Source organism: Antechinus flavipes, chromosome 3 (assembly GCF_016432865.1).
Source record: "Antechinus flavipes isolate AdamAnt ecotype Samford, QLD, Australia chromosome 3, AdamAnt_v2, whole genome shotgun sequence".
NCBI classification, from domain to species: domain Eukaryota; kingdom Metazoa; phylum Chordata; class Mammalia; order Dasyuromorphia; family Dasyuridae; genus Antechinus; species Antechinus flavipes.
The window spans coordinates 487,974,497-487,991,547 of record NC_067400.1 but is presented as its reverse complement, the minus strand read 5'-3'; the positions used below and the strand labels follow the sequence as shown (position 1 = coordinate 487,991,547).

Below are 17,051 nucleotides of genomic sequence, written 5' to 3'. Positions count from 1 at the left end.
ACACTAGTCATGTATTTAAAATGTTCCTGAACATTGGGCATAATAATCCTCAGCTACTGACTTAGAATTCTGGAGGTTTTCCCTTGGTTCTTTTATTTTATGGACAGGGTACATTAGCAATCCATGAAATAAAATAATGACAACAATGATAAAGAAATGTCACATTTATATTAAATTTTATGATTTTAAAAGCATTCCCCTAACATGTATTAACTTGAATGGCTTGAATAGAAAAATATTTTCCTGTGTCCCCATCTCATCTCCCAAATTAAATTGAAAACCTGCCCTATACTCAAGAATGCTTAGTGTGATGTCTTGAAAAAGCAAGCATTCAAAAAATATTTGTTTTTGTGCAGCAGGGACTATCTCATTTCTACTTTTATATAACTTCCAATAGCTTGTAGATTATAGGTATAAAATTAATATTTATTGGATGAGTGGATGAGAATAAGAACAATGTTGAATTTATTTATGTAAGGTCATATTTTGATATTCCCATGTCTTTTGTTTCCTAATTTGGCCACATCTGAAAAAACAAGTTCATTGCCTCTTTGTCAAAAGATGGAAAGTTTGAATTTTTGTTATTTTTCTAAATGGTTTGTCATTAATTGCATTGAGCATAGTTCTAAGTCTTTCTTAGTTATCTTTCTTTACAACACTATAATCATAAATTGTTTTCTTGCTTCTGCCCACTACACTCAGAATCAATTCATTCAAATCCTCCCACATTTCTCTGAATTTGGGAATGTTGGCCTAAGATACAAGAATGCCTCCTGCCCATTCCATGTAAATCACTTAATAACTGGGCTCTGTTCAAGAGCCCAGGCTAACAATACGATGAGAAGATAAAGGATCTGAATTTATGAGACAAAGTTTGGATGGTGGAAGGATAACAACCAGTCAAAAAAGCCCAGATTTTCTAGGACCAATGAAGCAAAAATGTGTGATCAGTCACTGGTTTTGAGTTTCTGGGGGGTTTTCTGTCTTTCCTTTTGAGGGTCATTGGTAAATGGTAATATACTAAGTCACTGATGATGATACTAAAGCATAGAAATTCAAATACACTACAGTCTAATGTGGCCCACTTGGAGACTTCATTAAGAATTCATACTTCTTCCCTATTGGCTAGCCAAGTGCCAATTGAAGTTTCAGTCTCAATGCTAAAAATGTGGTCAGCCATGCTATAAAAACGTAAGCATGTCTGAATGTTTATATGCAAAAAGCTGGTCTTTTGAGTAAGTACAAAGAAAGATATCATGAGCCCTGTTAGTGTTTAACAGTAGAATGCATTTATTTTCTTTTTATTGTGGGTGTGTCATTCAGCCATACAGGTTTAAAGACTGCAGGGAAACTGCAAAGGCAGAGTTTTTGCTGAGACATTAGTTACTGTGAAGAGAAATAAGCCAAAGTTTTTGCTTGTGGGCAGAAACTTCCCAGAATGCAGCTGGTAATTGGGCAAAAAAGAGTGCATTGGCAAAGGTCCCGGGCTCGTTGGCTCCTCACTCCAGGACAGGAACAAACCTAGTCAGTGTTCTTAGAGTAGGGTCAAATTCACAGAATGGATCAGATTCAAAATTATCTGCTAGGTTTTTGTAGGTCTGTGATGGTCCTCAAAGTCTAGAAATTCTTGAGCAAGGGATGGGGATAAGGGTGTATGTAAAGGGAGGTGTCAAGCATTTAATTACCACAGAAGATTTCACTCTATTTAATTGATTGCAGCATGCTTAGGAATTTGGAGTTCATTAACATTCCTGGAAGCTTTTGGTGAATAAAAATTACATTTGTTAAGATATGCAGGGATTTATATCACACTTTCTTTCTTTTGGCATTGGGATAGAGCTTCTTAATAAAATTTCTGGATTTCGATAGTTGGTAGTCCACTATTTTCATGGATCCATGAGCTCACCTACATTGGTATTCCTTCCACTGGTTCAGATGCCAGTGTTTTCTTTTTCTACCTATGCTACTTTTGATAAACTGCATGGAAGACCCATCTGTTGTTCCTTCAGATTTTTAATATAAGTGTAGCACTTGGGATGAACATCTGCTATCCCTTACTAACTGATATTCGGCTCATTTAAAATATTCCTACATCTTGAGAATTATTTCTCAAAATCATCAGTCAATTAGAAAAATAATTCTGCTCGGCCCACGGTCTACTCTAAGGTATAAGGGAAACCAAAAATCCATGTGCCACCCTGAGCAGCCACTTGTCTAAGTAATTATCCTCTTCTTGCTAATCAGGACTATGACTGTGAATCAGAATCAGGTCTCTGAGGACTAAAGCCAGAGCCCTAGAAGCAGGAATTCAGCAATAATACATGCAAGGGAGAAATATCCCAACCCATTAAGATTGGAGGGTATCCTAGAACAGTGTTCAGTCTCTCTAACGTTGGAAGAAATGAGCTTGTCCCCAACTTCCCCAAAAAGAACTAAAATGCCATTCTGTCCTACTTCATGACTTGGTTAAACTTAGCTTCTCCATCTGCTCTGGCCTTGTCAGTCAAATATCTTGGATTTTTTGTGTTTGTTTCATCAAATTGTATGAGCTTTGAGATAGGATGGTATTGTATGAGAAGTGGCTGATTTAGAATCAGAGCCCTGGATTCACATCCTAATTTTACCACATTTTATCAACATAACCTCGGGCAAGTAATTTCACCTCTTCAGTTTCCTTGTCTTTAAAATGAAGGGGTTGCAATAAGTGACCCGCTTATCTCTTCCAGCTCTAAATCTGTATTATGGGAGGGCATTCATTAGATTGAAGGGACCTTGAAGCTATCAAATTGGCTGCTTTTATCTTCAAAATAGGATTATAATATGCTCTCATCATCCCAGGAAAGTGTTCTTCATTTGTTATTCAGATAAAATGATCATTTGATAACATGACTAAGTAGAGAAGCTTTAGTACCAGATTTGTGGAGCAGGAACAAGAGACACCATCCATGGGAACCAATCCATGTGTGATGATTCTGCAATAGAGGGAAGTCCAGTGGATTTGTGATATTGAGAAGATGGGTGGATGGGTTCTTCCTCCACTGATGGAGATCCCAGCTATCTTTGCCTTATTCAACATGATTTTTGTCTGAGTTCTCCCATAAATTTTCCATGAAGAATCTACCATATTCAGGAGAGCCCTTCCTGTAAAATTTTTAAATATTTTATAAATACCAGCTCAATCCCTGAGTCAGCCACCTCTTATCACCAAGCTTGCCATGTGATTGGTCCATTTCATCTTCCTAGTCAAATATGTCATTAATGACATTTTATTACTTTTCACATACAAGTCACAGTTAACTATATGGTTTAGCCTTTTTTATTTTCCCAATTAATCAACATATCAAATTTAAATTTCTCAATATACTTATCCTTACTTCAAAGAGCTTCCCACCAATCTACTTTTTTTATTCTGCACTTGTCTTTCAGTAATTAGACAAATTAACTTTCAGCTTATTTCAAGTCTTCCTCTTATTTTTTACCATTCTAGGTTTGTTACCATCCCAGAGGTTTGTTCCATCATATTCAAGCTGCAGCTTTTCTTCTGATAATATACTAGGAGACTTTCTTCTAATTGCAAATTTTTCCCCATCCCACCTTCCCTTGGAAGCATTCTTCTGTAACACCTCTTTCCATCTCTCCTCTTCTCTCCTTTCACATACTAAGGCCTCTAGTTTAAGGCCTTCATCGATGCTCACTTAGACTGCTGAAATATCTTTTTAGATATTTGGTCTTTGTTTCATGTCTCACCTCCCTCCAATCTATTTTTTATACCAATATCAAATTGATTTTTCTAAAACAAAAATCTGACCATATCATTCTTTTATTCAAAAAATTCCAAAAGTTCCCTACTACTTACAGGATCAAACAGCAACAACTCTATTTGGCTCTTTAAAAACCTTCAACAATTTGGCCCTGATCTACCTTTCTATCCTCATTGCATATTACTCTCCTTCATACATATGGTGACGTAACCAAAGCAGTCTCTTGCTGTTCCCACAGACAGTACTCCATCTCCCACCTACCTGTCCTCACACTGGCTGATCTCCACATATAATATGGACTTTCTCCTTTGTTGCCTCTCAGAATCCCGGCTTTCTTTCAAGGCTTAGTTCAAGTGCCATCTTCTACATGAGGTTTTTCCTGATTCCTCCTACTACTATTGCCTTTCCCTCAAAATCAACTTTCATCTATTATTAGTTAACCTGTATATGTACTTCTATACTGTACTATACTTTCTAGAGGGCCAGTACTAATTTTAAGTTTATTTTTGTATCCTCAGAGCCAAATGCAGTGTTTGACATAAAATAGATATATAACAATTGCTTGTTTATCAATTGGCTGATTGAAGATGAGATTGCCTTCTTACAATCCTTTTGCACATGGAGATTATTTAATTCAATCTAATTAATTCAACAAACATTTATTAATATATTTAATAATATGACTAAGCCACCAAAAACAGGGGTAGAGGGATGAGTTAATTTTGTAGTATTCATGGGTGATTTGCATTGATCCTCCCATATCCTTTCATGTGGTCCCTCTTGTTACCAAGGGAGAATTTACAGGACAGCTGGCCAGTGCAATCTGTGGCAATAGGACAGATCAAAGCTAACTTGGCCCACAGAAGGATCGAACTCATAAACTTGGACTCATTAGCATGATTTTCTAACCAGCTGAGTTAACCCGATAAATATTCTAGCCCCACTCAAAAGAGATGGCCTTCTGCCAGAATCAAGTAGTCCAAAATGAAGAGAGCTCCTGTTGAAGAACAAGAAGCTGTCATTAAAAGTCTAATATCAGTCCTTTTTTCTTCTTTGGAACCTAAGTGCTATGAAGACAGCAAGCAGTCTCTTTTTTTTTTCAATATTTTATTCTACAGAATGTTTATTATTTCAGTAGTCGATAAACCTCAGGAAGAAATGTGACATAAAGATTTTAAAAATACCTGAGTATTTTTGGGTAAAGCCCTCTTTACAAAATGGAAAAAAGGAAACTGTGGTAAGTTACAAGGATCTGTTTTGGTCAACATTTAAATTAAATGGTTTAATGAATTGGAAAGTTCTTAGCATAAGTTTTAAAATACAAAGACAGAAGCCTTGGACCAAGTGCCTACTGGGTCTGGCTCTTCAGAATTAAAGGAGTGGGGAAGAAGGGGAGAGAGATGGGAGTTTGAAAATAGATAAAAGCCCGGATTCTGTGCTTCCTGGACATGGCATGTGTAACCAATGGTTATAGAGAGTGTAAAATTCTGGCTTCCCATGTAATAATTATATTATTATATATCTTTCTGAGACTATGATCCTGAAGCCACATTAATACCATCCTGCTTGGGATGTCAAATGGTTTAAATGTAATTACAACAATTAAAGACTACTCTGTTTTGTCTTTTTGTGTATCCTCAGACACTGCACTGTGTCCAGTGTATAATGGATGCTTAATAATTGCTCATAGAATTGAGTTAAATTCTGTATTTAAGTATTAAATTGTGATTGTTGATGTTACAGCAGTTGAGAGAAACTATGAGAGTTTTGGCTAGTCTCTAATTCCATTAGATTGTTTCTGACATGAAAAGGATGCCCTTTTCAGTCATCCATGGAATCTTCAGATCTTATAATGACATTGAAACTACCATAATCTTTGGGTCTCTTGGTATAGTGGCTCTTTAATCCCAGTATTTCTGAGTGAATTCAACATTAATGTCTTTTAATGCTCCAGGATGACACCTGGAGCCTTTTGTATTTCTCGTCTTTCTGTGGGAAGAGAAGGAATGGGGCAGATAGAATACTATCAATTCTTAGTTGCATCACTTCTGGGAAATGAAACTATACATAGAAGATCTCTAGACCATCAGTGTTCTTCTCCTGGTGAGATATGAATGATGTTGGACATATAATAATTCCAGCTTTTTGTACTTCATGTAACAAAAGGACTCTGCTGATACTACTATTAATATAGCATTAGCTTTAGGCTATTTTTCCAGCAACATCAAGCAACTAATACTTATGTTTTCAGACTTTCTCTCTTCATCCCCTTTGTGACCAATAGCATCATTTTCTCTTTTTTCTTTTTTTTTTTTTTTTAGTTATACATATACAATCATGTTAAACATATTTTTATATTAGTTATATTGTGAAAAAAGAATCAGGAAAAGGGGAAACCACAAGAAAGAAAAAAACAAAAAAACAAATTTTTAAAAAGTGAAAATAAAAAAAGATTTAAATAAAAATGAATAAAAAACAAAATAACAAAAATAAGTAACAAACTTTTAGAAATTTTTTTAAAAAATAAAATAGTATAATATCATTTTCAAGATAGCTACATCAGAGTGAAGCCAACCAAATTCATTTCCCATTTCAGGGGATGAGGAGTGCATAACTATTCTGAAGTTCCATGGATAAAAAATCCCCACTAAAAGACCAGTCATACTAGTGCTATTCCTGGTATCTTGACTGATTATTCCAGAATTATGATACCAAGACCATCCATCTCAATGTCTGTTGATGGATCAGGGAACTTGGTCCTGAATCTGTGTCTTTTTCAAAAACAGGAGAAGAGTGGCCTCCTAGACAGGTAAAGTGCTTTCCACAGATGGTGAGGAGCTATGAAGACAAAGTGATCTTGCAGCCTGACTTTGAGCCACAGACGAATAGAATTGAAACATAGGAAAAAATCTCTTAGATCATAGTCCATTTATTTTCAAAGGCATATTAATGCACAAACAAGATGAGCATCAGTTAAAAGATAATTTCCTGAAATAATTCTCATGTGTAACAGATTAAAAATACTCAACTAGTCAGAGATTTTTTTTCATTATTTGAACTTTAAAAATCATTTCCCTCTTCATTTCCCTAGCAGATGTTGCACGTTCCAGAAACAAAGTAGATGTCTGGTCCAAAAGAGTAAAGCTGACCAATCTAAAAATTTAGAGTTCAAAACGTAAAGAATATAAAAACTGGGATATCTCATAAGGACATTCCTTCAATTTAAAGGATTTCATTTAGGTATTGATCATAATTGCCATAAAATTGGCAAAGACCACCAATCTTAATGGGATAAAATTTTCTTTCCTTAAGTGATTTACCATGGGTTGGGAACATGTCAAATCAAGCTAGAAAGGTGGGCTTCAAATATAAGAATATGCAGTCAATATAAATGCAGAAAATGGTAGTTTCTTATATTGTCCTCTTCCTTTCCTTCAGAAATACATGGTCCTTCCTTTCCTCCCTCTTTCATTCCGACTCCACTTCTTGAGTAGTTTTGCTGAAAATTGGTGGGATTTTTTTTCTTTTAAAAAAGAGACAATAAGGTACAAAATTCCAAAGTGGCTTCTGTTTGTTAGAGTATGTGAGCTAGTACTGTTTTTAGGGAAACATGGGGTTTTTTTTTGTTTGTTTTGTTTTCATACTACAATCTAACGTGTACACTACAGACCCCTGCATTTTATTGGTAATTGTGGGCACAGGAGATAGAATGCCAGGGCCAAAGCCAGGAAGACATCTTCCCAAGTTCAGCTCTAGCCTCAGATACTTACTAGCTGTATGATCCTGGGCAAGTCATTTAATAGTTTGCCTCAGTTTCCTCATCTATAAAATGAGCTAGAGAAGGAAATGACAAAATACTCCTAATATCTCTGCCAACAGAACCCCAGATGGAATCACTAAAGGGCAGACACAACTTAAATGATTGAACAACAACATCAATAAAAGTTAATTTTAAATGGATAAATAGTTCTTCTTTTTCCCTCAAGTTGCTCTTTCTTTAACTGTGTGAATAATATGTTTACTTAGCCACAGTTCCCTCCTCTATAAAATAATCTATCATGAATACCATCTATTATCTGTTAACTCTATTATGGATATCACTGGCACATAAGCTGTATACCATTTATCCCTAATTTTTTTTTTTTTTTACTTTTCTTTCCTTTCTTTTTTTGGAGGCAATTAAAGCTAAATGACTTGCCCAGGATCATATAGCTATATGAGGCTGGATTTTATTTTAGATAATTTTCAATATCCACCCTTGCAAAACCTTGTGTTGCAATTTTTTTTCACTTCCTCCCACTCCTCCCTTAAATAGCAAGTAATCCAATATATGTTAAACATATGCAATTCTTCTAAACATATTTTCACAATTATCTTGCTGCACAAGAAAAATCAAATCAAAAACAAAAAATGAGAAAGAAAACAAAAAGCAAGCAAACAGCAACAAAAAGAGTGAAAATGCTATGTTGTGTTCCACACTCAGTTCCCTCAGTCCTCTCTTGGTGTAGATGGCTCTCTTCATCACAAGAATATTGGAACTGGTCTGAATCACCTCATTGTTGAAAAGAACAACAATCTTCAGAACTGATCATCACATAATCTTATTTCTGTGCACAATGTTCTCTTTGTTCTATTCACTTCCCTTAGCATCAGTTCATGTAAGTCTCCCTAGGCCTCCCTGAAATTATTCTGTTGATCATTTCTTATAGAACAATAATATTCCACAACATTCATAACCATAATTTATTCAGCCATCCTCCAACCAATTGGCATACATTCAGTTTCCAGTTCTTGCCACTCCAAAAATATCTACTACAAACATTTTTTTCAATGTGGTTTCTTTTCCCTTTTTATGATCTCTTTGGGATATAGGTGCAGTACAGACACTGCTGGATCAAAGGGTATGCACAGTTTGACAGCTCTTTGGTCATAGTTCCATATTGCTCTCCAGAATGATTGGATCAGTTCACAACTCTACCAACAATGTATTAGTGTCCCCATATGCCCTTCAGTATTCATCATTATCTTTTCCTGTCATCTTAGCCAATCTGAAAGGTGTATAGTGGTATCTCAGAATTGTCTTGACTTGAATTTCTCTGATCAATAGTGATTGGAGCATTTTTTCATATGACTAAAAATTATTTTAATTTCTTCATCTGAAAATTGCCTATTCATATCCTTTGACCATTATCAGTTGGAGAATGACTTGTATTCTTATAAATCTGAGTCCATGTTGTTAAACTGTATAGGTCAATGTGGAACAGGAAGGGCTTTTTAACTGACATTATTGGAAGCTTATACTGCCTTCCTTTTGAAAGAAAGACTATATTTTTATCCTTTTATCCCTAGTTCTTAGGACAGTGTTTGCACAAAGTAGGTATCAATTGAAGTTTTAAAAACTGAATTTGTTGAATGAGTGAATGAGTGAATTGATCCAGCCAAAAAAAAAAAAAAAATCCCTTCCATTATGACTCTCCTCACTATTCCAACAATGCAAACTTTAAAATTTCTCTCCAAATGTCTCTTAGTCATCCATTCAAAGCTTTCTTTTGTCCTCCCACGGTTTCCTTTTGTCTATGTTCTCTCAAACAATGCTTAGATGTTAGCTTTTTCCTGTTTTTTTTTTTTTTTTCCCTAATTCTTGTCTCCTTCATTTTGTATCTTGGTATCTGGAATTTTCCCTTTTAGAGGCATCTGACACTTTCATTTCACCCAACACTAAGGAATCTAAAGAACTGTTATTTACATGTCATATCTTTGTAGGTATAAACTGGATTCCATTTAAATTCAATTGTATTCAACCAGCATTTTTTTTAAAAATAAAGTATCTGTTATATGTAACTCACTACCCTGGATGCAGGAGATACAAAACCCAAAATAAAACAGTCCCTGTCCTCAAGTAACATATCTTCTAAGTTGCTTCTATATGATTAAGTACCTGGTTGAACATAGCATGGATGAGTCAATGCAAACTAGAAACCATGTAATATGAGAGGGAAAGGACCCGAGTACACTAACAATTGGGAGCATCGGGGAATGCTTCTTGAAGGAATTGGTGCTTGAGCTGAAATTTAAAGAAAGACAGGAATTTCAAGAGGTTGAAATGAAAAGGGTGAACATCAGAGGCATAGAAGACAAACTGGTCAAAGACATGGAGGTGGAGAGTTATATATGAGCATTTGTAAGTAGGTCAGTTTGTTTGGAAAGAATATTGTCTGAGGGGGAGTAAAGTGAAAATAATCCAGAAAGACAGTTTCAAACAAGATTGTGAAGGACAAAATAGAGGATTTTGTATCTTATAGAAACAAGAAAGACTACAGCAGGGATCAACTATTAGCTAACTTTTGCATCTTACCTAGAGCCTGGTATATTATGTTCTGCATTCATTAGGTGCTTAACAAATAGCCTTTTTATTTTAGTTGAACTATGCAGCTTAACTATTTTGTACTTTGAGGAATTGAGACCTTTATTATTAGCATCCTCATTTCCTTTTTTTCAAAAAAATGCCCTTAATTAAAAACTTAAAAAAAAAAAAAATCAACAAAAGAGGTGAAGACAATTCACCCTTTTAACATTCTATCTTTTTTACCTTCCTCTTTTCTTGTTTTTTTCTCCAACAATGACTTGCCACTCAGTTTTCTAACCTCCTTGGGACTTTTTCACTTTTTTCTGATTGGTGACTTGAATTTTGTTAAGCTATAAGGGACCCTTGTGAAAACCCACCACATTTGGAAAGAAATGTCTGATGAATACCAAACCTTAATGTGTGTCCTGTAACTTCTATGTCAGAGTTTAAGAATTAAAGTCCATCTACCTCACTTGGCTAATTTGTCCCACATCAATAGTCCATAATATCATACTCCCACATCTTACAACCTCCCACGTAAGAGCATAAGCCCACAACACTCCAGAATGATCCCACACCCCACATCAGTAGTACATCTGCCAGGGTGGTCCAAGCTGCATTCTAGGAAGGTCTGCCAGCAGTTTATGGTTGACTACTAAGCAGCTGAAGAAGTTGGAAGAGTGTTGGAATTTCATGGGAACCCACGCAAGAGAGCAAGATACAAGGCAAAAATTGGGAGATAGATAAGTCATTCATTCATTATTTTTATTATGTGCCAAGCACTGTGTTAAGTACTGAGAATGTAAATAAAAGCAATGTTCCTCTCCTCAAGGAGTTGATATTCTAATGGGGATAGGATTTGGGGGGGATGAAGAACATATAAAGAGGGGATAGAAAGGAAGGGAGAATAGTTGTATACAAAAAGGATGAAATGGAAACTAGTGTTGAAATGAGGGATAGTAGCCACATACCTCTTATTTACACAAATAATCACCCCATCATCCTTTATTGTATCATGTATATATTATGTAAGGGGCAACATGACAAAAGTTCTTGTTCTTGAAAGATTGTTCTTGAAGTTAGGGAGACTTAGTTTTAGGACCACAGATAAATCATAGAACTTCTCAGTGTCCCAGATGTCATCAAAACTGTTAATGAAATGAGATATTTGGAAAGCACTTAGCACAATGTCTGGCACAAAATAGGTGCTTTATAAATAAATTGTTGTCTGTTTTTCAGACTGCATGTTTGTTCACATTGATAGATATAGATATACTTACAATGCCTGGGAAGAAGAAAGAAGGCTTCAGATCAGAATATTTGATTGAAAAAAGAGACTAATAATAGGGGAGGCAAATGGTGGAAAGAGCAAAAAGCCAAAGAGAAACTTCATCTACTTCATGAGTTGTTTTCAGAAGTATATTTTAATAATATATCTAATTATTTTATCTATAAACTTTTGCTTCCATCAATTAATGAAATAAAACCATATTTTTCTTTTACTGGTTTTCTAAAATAACCTATGTGTACAAAACTATATATGCCTTATAAAATAAATACATATATACACATACACAAATATATATATGTATATAAAGGCCTATATGAATACATAAATACATTGTGTAATATACCAAGAATCATGTATATGTGTATGTGCGTGTGTGTGTGTATGTGTGTGTGTGTGTGTGTGTGTGTATATGATTTACTTGTACATATGTTTATCTCTGTTAGAAATCAGCAAAATTATTGTTTTCTTTTACCAACTGGTGAATTAGGGATAGAAAACTGTTAAAATAATTAAATACATTATTCATCTCTAGAAAATCTTATGAAGTAACTGAAAGTTTTTCTTTGGCCCTTCATTCCTCCTACCTCTGTTGTTAAGTTGTAATATGCCTGAACTACTGATTAAATTCTTTTCATGATGCTTTTTCATAACATAGAGACAAGTTTTAATTAGGATATCAATGGCAACTGTTTAAGAAAAACTGAGTAAAAAAGATCCCATATTTAGAGCATATGCATGTTCCTTCAGAGTGAGAACAGTTAAATGGTCAAATTTATAGGATCTTTTCTCAAAAGCCCACTTCAGATTTAGCTTAACTTAGTGATCCAGAGTACCATGAGCTCAGTCTGTTCAACAATGACTGCCATACCTAAAAAGCAATAGCATAACTGCTTCTAAAATTTTCCTGCCTTTAGACTCCAGCTTGCCTGCTAATAGTAATAAATTACATTTCTATAGTGACTTAAGGCAGAGTTGTCAAATACAAAGTTTTCAGGTCTTATGCTGCCCACAGTACTCTCCATTATGGAGGAACCAGATGAAAAGGTAATTGTAAAATATTTAATAAAATATATAAAAATACAATAAAATATAGATAATGTTAAAGTATGGTTTTCTAAGGTAATATGTATTCTCAAGGATCCTTGTATATGCTTTCGTTTCTCTGTGAATTTGGCAATTATGTTTTAAAACATAACACTTGTATCACAGTAATCTCTTGAGATAGTCAATATCAGAACCCCCATTTTACAGATGAAGAAAGGACTGAATGATTTGCCCACACTATATTAAGTGCCAGGGCCAGTATCCAAACCTGGTTTTTCTGACTCTTGAGTCCAGAACTCTTTTTATGACACCAGACTGCTTCCCTGTTTAAGATAAAGAATGTAAAGAGCTTCATATCCCTATGCAATTCATTCTTTATATATTTGCCAAATTGATATACCTAGGACACAAATTTGACCATGTCACTGTCTTGTTCAAGCAACTTCGATGCTTCCCTGTGGTTCCTAGGATGAAATGCAATTTCCTGTTTATCTCTTGAAGCCCTTCATCATTTAGTGTTGACCTGTTTATTCAGACCAGTTTCACATTAATCACCTCACATGGTTCTAGTTTCTAACCAAAACTGCCTCCTTGCTGTTACCCATATAAGATAATCCATCTGTTTATTCTCTACTTTTGCACACAGACTGACTTTCAGGTCACAGATTTTCTTTATTTCCCCTACTTGAAATTGCTTTCAGCATCAGGTCAAGTGACATCATCAACTAGAAAACTAAATAAATTGGGAAAACCATTCTGTTTAAAGACTAATAATTGCTATTTATATAGCACTTGATGACCACAAAGCATTTTTCCATACATTTTCCAATTTCATTCTTGCAACAACCCTGTGTGGTGAAAAAGCAATTATTATGAGCCCCATTGTACAAATGAGAAAATGGAGCCCCAGAGGGGTCAAGTGACTCTCAAAGTTACATAGTAAATTTTGGGACCAGGATTCAAACCCAAATATTCTGACTGTAAGTCTAGTGTTCTATATCATATGTTCCAGCTGAGAACACAGATTCAGGCTCTCTTTCCTTCCCCTCACTATATCTTTCCCATTTTTCCCTGACACAATGCCTTAGATTTCCATTTTCTCTCTGATTTAGTTGTATTACTAAAGGATCTCCCATATGTTTTATGGGAGAAATAAAATGTTAAGCCATTATCAGCCACATTTTAATTCAAATTAGTTTTTCAAACTAAAGTCTTTTAACTACCGAGACACTGAAGGGATGTTTTGATGAGTAAGAAAAAATTCCCTTCCTGCACCCTTTATGATAATACCAAGAGAACAATGTGCTGCCAAAGGAAGAAGTATGATTGGTATTTGGGGAGCCATTGTATATCTTGGTCAACATACGAGCACTGGTCACCAGGGAAGAGGGGAGAGGATACTGGGGACGAAGAGGAAATTCAGAGTGTTTTGGAATCAGCAAACATTTATTAAGCACTTATAACATGCTAGACACTGTGCTAATTGCTGAGGATACTAAGAAAGACAAAAATATATCTTTCCTTGAAGGAGTTTACATTCGAATAGGAGAGGTAACCTGTAAATAGCTAGATATATAAAAATACATACAGAGGAATTAGAAAGCAATCTGAGAGAGAAAGGCGCTAAAAGGTCAGATTGACAGATCTGAGAAGGCTTTTCCAGAAGAGATAAGATTTTAACTGACTCTTGTAAGAAAACAGGGAAGCTGAAATGTAGAGGTGGGGGGTATAGAAGATTCTTTTTGTGGGGAAAACCAGTACAAAGAGATAAAAATAGGGGGTTAGAGTATCATGTGTGGAAAATTACAAGCAGTAGTATTACTAGCATGATTTAACTGGATCATAAAATGAATGAAATACAGCAAAGTATAAAAAGGGCAGTCAAATGGCACAGTAGATAGAGCCCGGCCTGGAGTCAGGAAGATTTATCCTGAGATTAAATCTTCCTAATTTTCTTCCTGAGTTTAAATCTGGCATCAGACACTTACTAGCTGTGTGACTCTTGGCAAGTCACTGTTTTCTTGTTTGCCTCAGTTTCCTCAACTGTAAAATGAGCTGGAAAAGAAAATGACAAATTATTCCAACATCTCTGCCAAGAAAACACCAAATAGGGTCACAAAGAGTCAGATGACTGAACAATAAAACATAAAAAGATTAGAAAAGTAGGAAGGAGGAGCTTTGTAAAGAGCTTTAATTGCCAGCATTTATTTTTGATCTAGAAAGTATAAGGAGCCAATGGAGTTCATTGAGCAAGGAAGTTGGGATGTGGTTAAAATCTATGCCTTAGAAAAATTACCTTGGCAGCTAAGTAGAGGATGATTTCATTGGGAAGAGATCCTTTTTTGCTCCTTCACTGGGCTTTGTGAATGAAGTATTTCAAATTCATTTCAACATTTATTAAGAAGTGACTGTACAAAACATTGAGCTAGGCATACAAGATATAATAACAAAATGAAATTATCCCTGTCTTTAGGAAACTTACATTTTGATATCCAAATAAGTATGGTATAAATTGATCAAAGGAGAGTGAGAACCCTGAAAATAGGAGGAATTGAGGGTGACTTACCCACAAAAAGTGGCATTTGATCTGAGTCTTGAAAGAAGACAAAGATTTTGTCAGGTGCAATTTTATTTCATCTTGCTTTCCTACATGCATTCTGTTTAGTCATACCAGTCTGCTATTACTTTTTCATATATGACATCCCATCTCCCACTTCCTTTATATTTATGATACCTTTATATTTGTAGTACCCCAAGTCTAGAATACATTCCTTCCTCATATTTCAGACTTCCTTCAAAGAATAGCTCACGGGCATCCTCCTAGACAAAGGACTTCTAGATTTTCCCAGTTGTTAGTTTTCTTTCCCACTTGAAATTACTTTAAATACAAATTATATTTATGTATTTGTGTACATAGCATATTTCCCCAATAAGATCCTTGAAGGCAAAAATAGTTCCATTTTAACTATGACTTTGTATTGTCACCTAGCACAGTGCTATTGTTGGTATTGAATAAATATTTATTTGTTGAATTGAGTGTATTCCAAGCACAGAAAGCAGTGTATACAAGTGCATAGTGGTTACATGTTAAATGTCTAGTATGATGAATAGCTATTAACCTTGTTTGGCTGGAACATAATGTTCTTAAGTACTGTGAAGGAAGGTGGGAAAGATAGATTGGAGTCATATTATAGAGGACCTTAAATAATGGGCTAAAGGGTTTATATTTTATTCCTAATATAATGGGGAACCATCGAAAGTTTTTGAATAATGAAGTGGTTTGATCAGACTTGTCAAGATTATGTTGGCATCTCATTCTCCAATTGATAAATGGTCAAAGAATATGAACAGACAATTTTCAGATGATGAAATTGAAACTATTATCACTCATATGAAAGAGTGTTCCAAATCATTATTGATCAGAGAAATGCAAATTAAGACAACTCTGAGATACCACTACACACCTGTCAGATTGGCTAAGATGACAGGAAAAAATAATGATGAATGTTGGAGGGGATGCGGGAAAACTGGGACACTGATGCATTGTTGGTGGAATTGTGAACGAATCCAACCATTCTGGAGAGCAATTTGGAATTATGCCCAAAAAGTTATCAAATTGTGCATACCCTTTGATCCAGCAGTGTTTCTATTGGGCTTATATCCCAAAAAAATACTAAAGAAGGGAAAGGGACCTGTATGTGCCAAAATGTTTGTGGCAGCCCTATTTGTAGTGGCTAGAAACTGGAAATTGAATGGATGCCCATCAATTGGAGAATGGCTGGGTAAATTGTGGTATATGAATGTTATGGAATATTATTGTTCTGTAAGGAATGATCAGCAGGATGAATACAGAGAGGCTTGGAGAGACTTACATGAACTGATGCTAAGTGAAATGAGCAGAACCAGGAGATCATTATACACTTCAACAACGATATTATATGAGGATGTATTCTGATGGAAGTGGATTTCTTTGACAAAGAGACCTAACTCAGTTTCAATTGATAAATGATGGACAGAAGCAGCTACATCCAAAGAAAGAACACTGGGAAAGGAATGTGAACTATTTGCGTTTTTGTTTTTCTTCCCGGGTTATTTTTACCTTCTGAATCCAATTCTCCCTGTTCAACAAGAGAACTGTTCGGTTCTGCAAACATATATCGTATCTAAGATATACTGCAACATATCTAACATATATAGGACTGCTTGCCATCTAGGGGAGGGAGTGGAGGGAGGGAGGGGAAAAATCAGAACAGAAGCGAGTGCAAGGGATAATGTTTTTTTTTAAAAAATTACCCTGGCATGGACTCTGTCAATATAAAGTTATTATTAAATAAAATTTTTTTAAAAATAGAAAAAAAAGATTATGTTGGCATCTGTATCAAAGATAGATCAAAGAGGGGGAAATGATAAGGAAACAAATTAAGGGGCCATTGCAATAATCTCAGTAGGAAATGATGAAATCTTAACTAGAATGGCAGCTATCTGGACAAGAGAAAGGAACAATTGCCTCAAAGTTTATCATTCTGGGAGCATAATGCTATCTCTAATAGAAATGAAGAAATAGAAATTTTGGAGAAGTAGGGAGTTTAGGATAAAAACTTGGATGACT

At 35.2% G+C, this 17,051-nt stretch overlaps 1 protein-coding gene across 1 annotated transcript in view; it reads left to right on the top strand.

The window, feature by feature from the left end:
- The window catches only part of MAML2 (mastermind like transcriptional coactivator 2), a 414,851-nt gene that overhangs the window by 356,207 nt on the left and 41,593 nt on the right, over window positions 1-17,051 (top strand). The gene's annotated exons all lie outside the window — the stretch shown is intronic.